The 13,705-nt window shown below is 43.1% G+C and overlaps 1 protein-coding gene across 1 annotated transcript in view; it reads left to right on the top strand.

Moving 5' to 3' along the window:
* Positions 1–13,705, top strand: part of cpamd8 (C3 and PZP like alpha-2-macroglobulin domain containing 8) — a 216,122-nt gene that overhangs the window by 50,388 nt on the left and 152,029 nt on the right. The window lies entirely within an intron of this gene.

Raw genomic sequence — 13,705 nt, 5'->3', positions numbered from 1 at the left:
AGAAGTCGGCACAGCCATTCAGCCACAGCACATGCACTCCACATTCGCATAGCGCTCTTGCTGGAAACCCAATCGAACAGCGGTCAAGATGAGTTCATACTGCCATCTGACCATGGTCGCAACATTCATACAGGTACCCATGTCGGACCATTTGGACCGCGGTCGAGGGGCTCACGAAATAATCGCCCACGTCGAACCCTGGTTGAATGTCGCGATAAAGGCAGCCTTCATACCAGCGGCTGAATGAGGGCCAATGGCGGGCAATGCCCATTTGACCCACGCTCTGCCACAGTCGAGGTGCCACCCACATACCTCCAACAGCAGTCGCGGGGCACTTAGAAAATACAAGCCCTTTGGCACGGCTAGCACAAATGTAGTGCCCAGGACACCACTGTCGAGGTGGCGAAAGCTCAAAGGGCGGTCAGTGTGTCGTTTCCACCCCAATGGAACACCACGAATGGTGTGTGAGTGTGTCGTGCTCCCCCGAGCACCACGAATGGCATGCAGTGTCTTGTCCCCCCATCCAACATTGTCAAGGTGCAGCCGAGGTCTGAGGTGGCGAAAGCTCGAACTGCAGCTGGAGTGCAGTGTGAGCGCACACACCTGGATAAGCTGTCATGTCAGAAGTGTCAGAAGTGCGCACAGCGTGCTTCCTGCCCACAGTCAGTTGATGCATGCAACGGGGCCGGCGTGCTGCCACTGTACACACGTGAGCGCGATATGAGAACTGTCAAACACCCATCACGACATATACAGCATGTCCCTGTGGAGGTGGAATTACAGGCAGCGGTGTGCCCAGCTGCCACAACAGAGATAAAAATAAAAAGCCTACCCTGAGCCGTCCACACAGTCCATCCATCATGTGGACACCAGCTGACAGGCAGGACACACACGTATACCAGTGTGGACAGTGACAATGAGCCCATTCATGATAGGGGGCATGTTGCTCAGATCATGTTAGCGCAGGCGGTTTCGCCTCGAAGCTGTCAGATGATCACAGCTCAGGAGCATCCACAGAGGAGATCAGATGACCTTCAATTCATGGAGGGAAACTATTGTGTTTTTGTACTTCAGTTGGTTTAATCAGTTTAGTTAAGTGTCATGTTGTGGTTACCATGAGTGAGAAGTGAAGTGCGTTTGATGTCTTCCGCCGCCTGTTGTGTGGGCCGCTGAAGAGGAGGTACTGCTGGCCCACCACCACCAGTCGGCGCCCTGCTTGGAGTGCGGGCTTCAAGCATGAGAGGGCGCCGAGACAGAGAGTGACAGCTGTCACTCATTTACACCAGCTGTCACCAATCACCTGCAGCTCTACAAAAGCTGGATCATTACTCCACCTCCTCGCCGAGAAATCATCTACCACTAGAGGTAATCTTCTCTGCTGTGATTATTGTTGTCTAACATTGTTCTGTGTGCAGCCGCATTCCTGTGGAGATCCAGAAGAGGGACAAACAGGAGCTGCACGAGAGAAAACGTATCTGGAGGTGGAGGCTTTCCCTCCCGGAGGAATTGAGTGTAAAGGTTGCTGGGTGTGAGGACTCACACTCACCGCCTTCTGTTTCTTGTCTGCCAGCAGTACCAGGGCCGACAACGGAGGACAGAGACCACCTGGGGACTCAGGACTTGGCGGCTCCGGTGTTCTTCAGGCCGTTGGTGGTGGAAGCGGTGTGGGCTCCGGCTCTTCGATCATCAGAGGTCTCCTATCTTCGAGCCTGCCCACAGTCCTCTTGTGTACAATTGGCACCCATTATTTCTGTTTGTATTCCGTTGTGTACTTTCACAACATTAAATTGTTACTCCTTTTCTTATCCATTGTCCGTTCATTTGCGCCCCCTGTTGTGGGTCCGTGTTACGACACTTTCCCAACACCGCCGTCTCTGTTTGTGGGTGTGTAAAAATAAAAACGTGCGTGCGTGTGTGTAATTTTGACCACGGACAAACTGGGGAGAGCTGACATTTGCCGTTTAGTATGCTTATGTATTTTGGGTCAAGGGTGAACACCGCCAAAACATAACATTAATAGGACTAATATTTTTAGAGAAACTACGAATATTAGCTAACAACACTGAACAATGGGCGTTGATATTTACATTCTGGGCTCACACGCCAATCCAGCAGAGGGCAGTAAATCATCGATATATTAAAAGCATGCATGCGTATGTGATTTTACTTAATAAGTTCAATGTAAGTGCGTAATATAATTGTAAATACATTAAAAATACATGGATGACACAAGGACGTGAAAACACTTATTTCCATTGTGATCCATTTAAAAATCAAATGACAAAATAGAAGGAATAATAACATAATAATAACAACAACCTAAACAATTTATAAACACATTGAGACAGCAAATTAACATTAAAAAATTATGTAATTAACAGGAAAAAAGGGTTGAGTTCTTCTTCTAAAAACTGTTGAGGTCTAAGGTTCTAAAAACATTCTGGACACACATGCCATTCCAACTCATTATAGAAACTTTGCATAATTTATTACCGTCTTTGAAAAATGTCAGCTGACTCTTTCATAAATACTACTCAATCTAGAGCATGTGGATCACCATGGCAATGTGCTAATTATATATGTAAATATATACAAATATATATTATAGCTAAGTGGCCTCTGTGCGCGTGTGTGAGTGTGTATGGCTTCGATCACAGAGAAACCGGGGAGAGCTGACATTTGCCGCTTTGTATGCTTATGTATTTTGGAACAAGGATGAACGCTGCAAAACCTGAAAGTTGATAGGACAAATATTTTTGGAGAAATTAGCGATTTTAGCTAACCAGTAAACATTAGCCGTTGTGCTGCAATGCGCTATGGGAGTTTGGGGTTTGGCGTTTTAAATGTTGTTATTGTAGCTCATGAAAATTCAGTAAGATATATCTTCTGTTATACATTCCAAATCTAAGTTAGAACTCTACTAGTATATACTAAGGTACTCCTAAATATTAAAAAAAAAAAAACAGGAAGAAAGAAGGGACAGAGCCACCTAGGTACCTGGTCTTGAGAACCAGGGATGGTAGGTTTTCATGTTAGTTTCACAGTGTTGTTAGTGTCATTAATTTATTCTGGTTTTGGAGTTCAATTGGTTTAGTTAGTTTAGTTACGTTTCATGCTGCCAGTACCATGAGTGAAAAGAGTATTGCCGCTAATGTCTTTCGCCATCGTCTCTGTTTGTGCATGTCTAAAAATAGAAGCCCCTGCGGAAATGACAAAAAGCTCGCAGTGCATGCATGCTTATAACTTCATTCACGGACAGACTGTGGACAGCTGACATTACCGTTTGGTATGTTATGTATGTTGGGTCAAGGATGAAGGCTGCAAAAACAGAACATTGATAGGACTAATATTTTTGGAGAAACTACAGATCTTAGTTAACATTGCTAATTACATTCTGGATGAACACGACTAACAGGGCAGCACGGTGGATTAGTGGTTAGCACTGTTACCTCACAATAACAATAAGGTCATGGGTTCGATTCCCACTTGTGGCCTTTCTGTGTGGAGTTTCCATGTTCTCCATGTGTTTGCATCTTAGATCAGTATAAGTCCTGGATGGAGGGCAGGCTGGCTCCAGTTATTTTTCTGCAGACCCGACAGTTCGTTGAAGTCTGTGCCTGTCATGTTTGGAGGCAGAGGGAAACCAAACAGATGGAGATGCACAGGACAGACTGGATGATGGATGTGTAGAAAATGATGAGCAGTTCCCGGGGTAGGCTGAACTTTCAGAGCTGTCTGAGGAAGTACATCCTCTGCTGTGCCTTTTTCCTGATGGAGTCTATGTGCAAGGTCCACTTCAGATCTTGGGAGATGGTGGATCCCAGGAACCAGAAAGTGGCCACAGTAGACACAGTGTTGTTGAGGATGGAGAAGGGGGGGAGTGATGGGGGGTTTCTCCTGAAGTCCACTATTATATCCACAGTCTTGAGCAGGTTCAGCTCCAAGTTGTTCTGACCAGACCAGAGGACCAACTGTTCCACCTCCTGTCCTGCTGAAAGATGAACCATCGCCCCAGTCAAGGTCAGGTCAAGAGCGCTATGGAGTAGGGTTTCATTCAGGATGTCTCTGTACATGTCTGTGCCACCACCATGCTTCACTGTAGGGATGGTGCCTGGTTTCATCCAGACATGATGCCTGGCATTCACACCAAAGAGTTCAGACTTTGTCTCATTAGAACAGAGAATTTTGTTTCTCATGATCTGAGTCCTTCAGGTGCCTTTTGGCAAACTCCAGGTGGGCTGCCATGCGCATTTTACTAAGGGGTGGCTTCTGTGTGGCCACTCTACCATACAGGCCTGATTGGTGGATTGCTGCAGAGATGGTTGTTCTTCTGGAACGTTGGCCTCTCTCCACAGAGGGATACTGGAGCTCTGATAGAGTGACCATCGGGTTCTTGGTCACCTCCCTAACTAAGACCCTTCTCCCCCAATTGCTCAGTTTAGACAGGCGTCCAGCTCTAAGAAGAGTCCTGGAGGCTACTGTGCTCATTGGGACCTTCGAAGCAGCAAAAATGTTTCTGTACCCTTCCCCAGATGTTTCTGTACCCTTCCCCATCCATGTCTTTATGGATGACCTCTAATTTCCTGCTTTTAAACTCAGATAAAACTGAAGTTATTGTACTTGGCCCCACAAATCTTAGAAACATGGTGTCTAACCAGATCCTTACTCTGGATGGCATTACCCTGACCTCTAGTAATACTGTGAGAAATCTTGGAGTCATTTTTGATCAGGATATGTCATTCAAAGCGCATATTAAACAAATATGTAGGACTGCTTTTTTGCATTTATGCAATATCTCTAAAATTAGAAAGGTCTTGTCTCAGAGTGATGCTGAAAAAGTAATTCATGCATTTATTTCCTCTAGGCTGGACTATTGTAATTCATTATTATCAGGTTGTCCTAAAAGTTCCCTGAAAAGCCTTCAGTTAATTCAAAATGCAGCAGCTAGAGTACTGACAGGGACTGGAAGGAGAGAGCATATCTCATCCATATTGGCCTCTCTTCATTGGCTTCCTGTTAATTCTAGAATAGAATTTAAAATTCTTCTTCTTACTTATAAGGTTTTGAATAATCAGGTCCCATCTTATCTTAGGGACCTCATAGTACCGTATCACCCCAGTAGAGCGCTTCGCTCTCAGACTGCAGGCTTACTTGTAGTTCCTAGGGTTTGTAAGAGTAGAATGGGAGGCAGAGCCTTCAGCTTTCAGGCTCCTCTCCTGTGGAACCAGCTCCCAATTCAGATCAGGGAGACAGACACCCTCTCTACTTTTAAGATTAGGCTTAAAACTTTCCTTTTTGCTAAAGCTTATAGTTAGGGCTGGATCAGGTGACCCTGAACCATCCCTTAGTTATGCTGCTATAGACTTAGACTGCTGGGGGGTTCCCATGATGCACTGAGTGTTTCTTTCTCTTTTTGCTCTGTATGCACCACTCTGCATTTAATCATTAGTGATTGATCTCTGCTCCCCTCCACAGCATGTCTTTTTCCTGGTTCTCTCCCTCAGCCCCAACCAGTCCCAGCAGAAGACTGCCCCTCCCTGAGCCTGGTTCTGCTGGAGGTTTCTTCCTGTTAAAAGGGAGTTTTTCCTTCCCACTGTCGCCAAGTGCTTGCTCACAGGGGGTCGTTTTGACCGTTGGGGTTTTTACGTAATTATTGTATGGCCTTGCCTTACAATATAAAGCGCCTTGGGGCAACTGTTTGTTGTGATTTGGCGCTATATAAATAAAATTGATTGATTGATTGATTTGTGCCTCAAGACAATTCCTTTGACTTCATGTTTGGTTTGTGCTCTGACATGCACTGTCAACTGTGAGACCTTATATGTAGACAGGTGTGTGTCTTTACAAATCATGTCCAATCAACTGAATTTACCCCAGGTGGACTTCACTTAAGCTGTAGAAACATCTCAAGGATGATCAGTGGAAACAGGATGGACCTGAGCTCAATTATGAACTTCATGGCAAAAGCTGAAAACCTTCGTCCATGGGATTTCTTAGTTTTTTTTTAATAAATTTGTAAAAATCTCATAACTTTTTTTTATATTGTCATTATGGGGTATTATGTGTAGAAAAAGGAATTTAATCCATTTTGGAATAAGGCTGTAACATAACAAAATGTGGAACCAGTGAAGCGCTGTGAATACTTTCTGGATGCACTACCTTCCACACTCAAACCAATGAACCCATAAACAACCTTTACAATTCAGTCAATTCCAAAAGCAGTACAGGCAGATGAAAACACCTTATATTCACCAAACAGTCATTTCTTAAGGGCAAAATATGTTTTGTTAGCATATACAAAGAGTTCAGTTACAAAACTGAGGCATAGAATGAATCCTAACATTTGATGTAAATTGTTTACTTTTCCAAGTGGATTTGAACCATTACACAGATTGACATGAAACTTAATATGTTAATAGGCAGACTATTGTATATTATAATATACACTATTATTAAACACTATTCTTACAGTTCATGAGAAATGGCAAAAATGCAGTATCTTGAAATATCAACAAAAGATGGATAACATTTTTCTGCATCCATCCTTTTCTGGATTGGCACCAAAATGTAATAGGTTCTTTCTTGGCCCATACCCACCCTTTCACTATGATTCATGAAAATCAATGCATGCTTTTTTGAGTAATCCTGGTGACAAAAAAAAAAGCCAGCTAACAAATGGAAACAGGTGAAAGCATGAACTCCTCTGCAGAAATAAATAGAATAAAAAGAGTGTGTTGTGTAATATCTATTTAAAATCCTCCAGGAAACAAGTGAACTGTCCATACATTTTGGCACTAAGCCCCAGTATCCGTGCAGCAGCTTTGTCCACAGTGTTCTGTCTGTAAACAAACAGCTGTGTTGGCCTGGGAGAGTTCTCCGGTTCCTGCCTGCATTAGGTGGAGTTAACTCCCTGAAGTATTTACAGTTCCCCGGTATGCCATTACAACCCTCTGTGTGTGGTTGTGTGTGTGTGGAAGGGGGTTGTGAGGGCACGAGACAGATGCTGACTGAGGGGAGCTGAGCACACTTGTGACAGGAGATAAAGACGGGCTGTGACATTCTGAAAGGAGGTGCAGCGTAACGTTTAACAGTGCTAATTTGTGACTGTGTGCGGTGTGAAAATTATTTATTGTGTGAAAGTTTACAGCTGATTCTTGCCATTCCTCCCACTGTAATAGCAGTGACACACCATACAGAGATTTTTAACACCGTGTTAAGGCACAGTGACGTGAGGGCAGGCTATGGTGGATTAGTGGTTAGCACTGTTGCCTTACAGCAGCTCCCATGTTTGCTTCTCATCTGGTCCTTTCTGTGTGAAGTTTATGTGTTGTCCCCATGTTTGCATAGGTTCCCTTTGGTTTCCTCTCACTTCTAAAAACATGCAGGTTAGGTCAACTGGGGATGCTTAATTGACCATCAGTACGAGAGAGTGTGTGAATGTGTTTGTCTGTGTCATATGTGTCAGTTCTGTGATAGACTGGCAGTCTGGCCAGGGTGTACCTCGCCTCTCACCCAGTGACTGCTGGCATAGGTTTGAGCCCCCCTGTGACCGTTAATCGGAATAAGCGAGTTTAGAAAATGACTGAGTGAATGACATTAAGGTGTCTGTTGTGTTTGAAGGTACACGTCTGTTAAATATCATCCAGTGTTAATGTGTGGAGCAGAATCTCTGAATGTTTCCCAGTGAAATCTGGTGATCGTCAGGGGCGTCTTCTCACTCTGGTTGTTGAGTAGGATTGTAGAAACCAGTTGATCAGGCGAGGAAAGGTTTACTAACCTTGACTTCACACATGATGCTGTGATCTTTGCCGAGTCAATGGATGTTCTGATTGCAAAAAAGTAAGTCCCTTCAGTTGCTTTTTGTTTTGCACTCAGGGACGCCACAGCAAAGCCGAGGTGGATCTGCATGTTGAATTGGCACAAGGTTTATGCTGGATGCCCCTCCTGATGCTCCTCCATATTGCATAGAGAAATATGGCAGGGGTAGAGTTTGAACTGGGAACCTTCTGCATTGAAACCAAGTGAACTAACCACTTGGCCGCCACCGTGGCAAGAAACTGAGTGAAGAGTCAAAGTGTCTGGGTTTGTGATGGTCGTGGATCAAAGCTAAGTTCCAGGCTTTTAATGAATTCCTGAACTTGGCCATCACTGGTGAGACAAAAAGATGCTCTAAGGAGAACCGAAATAGTGTCCACCCAGATTTAATGCACTGCAGTTAAAACAGTCTCTGTTTTCTGGTATCACAAGTATCATTGAGAACATCAGTCGCTCTGTTTCTTTCTCTTTTTGCTCTGTATGCACCACTCTGCATTTAATCATTAGTGATCGATCTCTGCTCCCCTCCACAGCATGTCTTTTTCCTGGTTCTCTCCCTCAGCCCCAACCAGTCCCAGCAGAAGACTGCCCCTCCCTGAGCCTGGTTCTGCTGGAGGTTTCTTCCTGTTAAAAGGGAGTTTTTCCTTCCCACTGTAGCCAAGTGCTTGCTCACAGGGGGTCGTTTTGACCGTTGGGGTTTTACATAATTATTGTATGGCCTTGCCTTACAATATAAAGCGCCTTGGGGCAACTGTTTGTTGTGATTTGGCGCTATATAAAAAAAATTGATTGATTGATTGATTAGCCTTTCATTAACAGAGTTGTACTAATCTTAAAAAATAACGCAATGTAAAATACTCACGCCCGTATGAGCGTCGTCTTTATAATTTGCAGTTAAATGGTATCCCAGTGCAAAGTGTATATATATATATATATAAAATTTTTAAGATCCTTACTTACAATTTGTACATGTTCAATAAAGCCCCTCTATCAATCAGTCATAAAAAAATATTTTATTTACATTTTAATGGCGTATGCAGGAAGGCGTGCATGTGCGCATACATGAGCTTTTGACAAGAGTGGAAGTTACTTTTGAGTTAGCGAACGTTAGCGTGCACGCCGACGTCCGCAAAATGTGTTGTACATCGCTCCAGAGGTGCTATCAATCAATCAATCATTCAATCAATTTTTTATATAGCGCCAAATCACAACAAACAGTTGCCCCAAGGCGCTTTATATTGTAAGGCAAGGCCATACAATAATTATGTAAAACCCCAACGGTCAAAACGACCCCCTGTGAGCAAGCACTTGGCTACAGTGGGAAGGAAAAACTCCCTTTTAACAGGAAGAAACCTCCAGCAGAACCAGGCGCAGGGAGGGGCAGTCTTCTGCTGGGACTGGTTGGGGCTGAGGGAGAGAACCAGGAAAAAGACATGCTGTGGAGGGGAGCAGAGATCGATCACTAATGATTAAATGCAGAGTGGTGCATACAGAGCAAAAAGAGAAAGAAACAGTGCATCATGGGAACCCCCCAGCAGTCTACGTCTATAGCAGCATAACTAAGGGATGGTTCAGGGTCAACTGATCCAGCCCTAACTATAAGCTTTAGCAAAAAGGAAAGTTTTAAGCCTAATCTTAAAAGTAGAGAGGGTGTCTGTCTCCCTCATCTGAATTGGGAGCTGGTTCCACAGGAGAGGAGCCTGAAAGCTGAAGGCTCTGCCTCCCATTCTACTCTTACAAACCCTAGGAACTACAAGTAAGCCTGCAGTCTGAGAGCGAAGTGCTCTATTGGGGTGATATGGTACTACGAGGTCCCTAAGAAAAGATGGGACCTGATTATTCAAAACCTTATAAGTAAGAAGAAGAATTTTAAATTCTATTCTAGAATTAACAGGAAGCCAATGAAGAGAGGCCAATATGGGTGAGATATGCTCTCTCCTTCTAGTCCCCGTCAGTACTCTAGCTGCAGCATTTTGAATTAACTGAAGGCTTTTTAGGGAACTTTTAGGACAACCTGATAATAATGAATTACAATAGTCCAGCCTAGAGGAAATAAATGCATGAATTAGTTTTTCAGCATCACTCTGAGACAAGACCTTTCTGATTTTAGAGATATTGCGTAAATGCAAAAAAGCAGTCCTACATATTTGTTTAATATGCGCTTTGAATGACATATCCTGATCAAAAATGACTCCAAGATTTCTCACAGTATTACTAGAGGTCAGGGTAATGCCATCCAGAGTAAGGATCTGGTTAGACACCATGTTTCTAAGATTTGTGGGGCCAAGTACAATAACTTCAGTTTTATCTGAGTTTAAAAGCAGGAAATTAGAGGTCATCCATGTCTTTATGTCTGTAAGACAATCCTGCAGTTTAGATAATTGGTGTGTGTCCTCTGGCTTCATGGATAGATAAAGCTGGGTATCATCTGCGTAACAATGAAAATTTAAGCAATACCGTCTAATAATACTGCCTAAGGGAAGCATGTATAAAGTGAATAAAATTGGTCCTAGCACAGAACCTTGTGGAACTCCATAATTAACTTTAGTTTGTGAAGAAGATTCCCCATTTACATGAACAAATTGTAATCTATTAGACAAATATGATTCAAACCACCGCAGAGCAGTGCCTTTAATACCTATGGCATGCTCTAATCTCTGTAATAAAATTTTATGGTCAACAGTATCAAAAGCAGCACTGAGGTCTAACAGAACAAGCACAGAGATGAGTCCACTGTCCGAGGCCATAAGAAGATCATTTGTAACCTTCACTAATGCTGTTTCTGTACTATGATGAATTCTAAAACCTGACTGAAACTCTTCAAATAGACCATTCCTCTGCAGATGATCAGTTAGCTGTTTTACAACTACCCTTTCAAGAATTTTTGAGAGAAAAGGAAGGTTGGAGATTGGCCTATAATTAGCTAAGATAGCTGGGTCAAGTGATGGCTTTTTAAGTAATGGTTTAATTACTGCCACCTTAAAAGCCTGTGGTACATAGCCAACTAACAAAGATAGATTGATCATATTTAAGATCGAAGCATTAAATAATGGTAGGGCTTCCTTGAGCAGCCTGGTAGGAATGGGGTCTAATAAACATGTTGATGGTTTGGATGAAGTAACTAATGAAAATAACTCAGACAGAACAATCGGAGAGAAAGAGTCTAACCAAATACCGGCATCACTGAAAGCAGCCAAAGATAACGATACGTCTTTGGGATGGTTATGAGTAATTTTTTCTCTAATAGTTAAAATTTTGTTAGCAAAGAAAGTCATGAAGTCATTACTAGTTAAAGTTAATGGAATACTCAGCTCAATAGAGCTCTGACTCTTTGTCAGCCTGGCTACAGTGCTGAAAAGAAACCTGGGGTTGTTCTTATTTTCCTCAATTAGTGATGAGTAGAAAGATGTCCTAGCTTTACGGAGGGCTTTTTTATAGAGCAACAGACTCTTTTTCCAGGCTAAGTGAAGATCTTCTAAATTAGTGAGACGCCATTTCCTCTCCAACGTACGGGTTATCTGCTTTAAGCTACGAGTTTGTGAGTTATACCACGGAGTCAGGCACTTCTGATTTAAAGCTCTCTTTTTTAGAGGAGCTACAGCATCCAAAGTTGTCTTCAATGAGGATGTAAAACTATTGACGAGATACTCTATCTCACTTACAGAGTTTAGGTAGCTACTCTGCACTGTGTTGGTATATGGCATTAGAGAACATAAAGAAGGAATCATATCCTTAAACCTAGTTACAGCGCTTTCTGAAAGACTTCTAGTGTAATGAAACTTATTCCCCACTGCTGGGTAGTCCATCAGAGTAAATGTAAATGTTATTAAGAAATGATCAGACAGAAGGGAGTTTTCAGGGAATACTGTTAAGTCTTCTATTTCCATACCATAAGTCAGAACAAGATCTAAGATATGATTAAAGTGGTGGGTGGACTCATTTACTTTTTGAGCAAAGCCAATAGAGTCTAATAATAGATTAAATGCAGTGTTGAGGCTGTCATTCTCAGCATCTGTGTGGATGTTAAAATCGCCCACTATAATTATCTTATCTGAGCTAAGCACTAAGTCAGACAAAAGGTCTGAAAATTCACAGAGAAACTCACAGTAACGACCAGGTGGACGATAGATAATAACAAATAAAACTGGTTTTTGGGACTTCCAATTTGGATGGACAAGACTAAGAGTCAAGCTTTCAAATGAATTAAAGCTCTGTCTGGGTTTTTGATTAATTAATAAGCTGGAATGGAAGATTGCTGCTAATCCTCCGCCCCGGCCCGTGCTACGAGCATTCTGACAGCTAGTGTGACTCGGGGGTGTTGACTCATTTAAACTAACATATTCATCCTGCTGTAACCAGGTTTCTGTAAGGCAGAATAAATCAATATGTTGATCAATTATTATATCATTTACCAACAGGGACTTAGAAGAGAGAGACCTAATGTTTAATAGACCACATTTAACTGTTTTAGTCTGTGGTGCAGTTGAAGGTGCTATATTATTTTTTCTTTTTGAATTTTTATGCTTAAATAGATTTTTGCTGGTTATTGGTAGTCTGGGAGCAGGCACCGTCTCTACGGGGATGGGGTAATGAGGGGGTGGCAGGGGGAGAGAAGCTGCAGAGAGGTGTGTAAGACTACAACTCTGCTTCCTGGTCCCAACCCTGGATAGTCACGGTTTGGAGGATTTAAGAAAATTGGCCAGATTTCTAGAAATGAGAGCTGCTCCATCCAAAGTGGGATGGATGCCGTCTCTCCTAACAAGACCAGGTTTTCCCCAGAAGCTTTGCCAATTATCTATGAAGCCCACCTCATTTTTTGGACACCACTCAGACAGCCAGCAATTCAAGGAGAACATGCGGCTAAACATGTCACTCCCGGTCTGATTGGGGAGGGGCCCAGAGAAAACTACAGAGTCCGACATTGTTTTTGCAAAGTTACACACCGATTTAATGTTAATTTTAGTGACCTCCGATTGGCGTAACCGGGTGTCATTACTGCCGACGTGAATTACAATCTTACCAAATTTACGCTTAGCCTTAGCCAGCGGTTTCAAATTTCCTTCAATGTCGCCTGCTCTGGCCCCCGGAAGACAATTGACTATGGTTGCTGGTGTCGCTAACTTCACATTTCTCAAAACAGAGTCGCCAATAACCAGAGTTTGTTCCTCGGCGGGTGTGTCGCCGAGTGGGGAAAAACGGTTAGAGATGTGAACGGGTTGGTGGTGTACACAGGGCTTCTGTTTAGGGCTACGCTTCCTCCTCACAGTCACCCAGTCGGCCTGCTTTCCCGGCTGCTCGGGATCTGCCAGGGGGTAACTAACGGCGACTAAGCTACCTTGGTCCGCACCGACTACAGGGGCCTGGCTAGCTGTAGAATTTTCCACGGTGCGGAGCCGAGTCTCCAATTCGCCCAGCCTGGCCTCCAAAGCTACGAATAAGCTACACTTATTACAAGTACCGTTACTGCTAAAGGAGGCCGAGGAATAACTAAACATTTCACACCCAGAGCAGAAAAGTGCGGGAGAGACAGGAGAAGCCGCCATGCTAAATCGGCTAAGAGCTAGTAGCTACGCTAAGCTAGCGGATTCCTAAAAACACGCAAAGTGAATAATGTGTAAATAATTTAGAGGTGATTCAGCAGAAGGAGTGCTTTAGTTAAGGCACGTAAAGATTACACTGGGAAACAAATCGTAATCTAGATAACTAGATCAATCTAACTGCGCAGATTAAACAGCTAACAGATACAGAAAAACACCGCTGTGCTCCGGAACAGGAAGTGATACAATACCGTATCAGGTTACAGAAAACAGCATTTTCAGTTTATGAAGTTTATTTCTCACTAGTTTTTACATAATATATGATAAATAGGTTATATTTACACACAAACTAA

The sequence above is a fragment of the Thalassophryne amazonica genome, chromosome 10 (assembly GCF_902500255.1).
Source record: "Thalassophryne amazonica chromosome 10, fThaAma1.1, whole genome shotgun sequence".
Taxonomy (NCBI): domain Eukaryota; kingdom Metazoa; phylum Chordata; class Actinopteri; order Batrachoidiformes; family Batrachoididae; genus Thalassophryne; species Thalassophryne amazonica.
The sequence above is the reverse complement of the archived record's forward strand: the minus strand, read 5'-3'. Positions and strand labels throughout refer to the sequence as shown.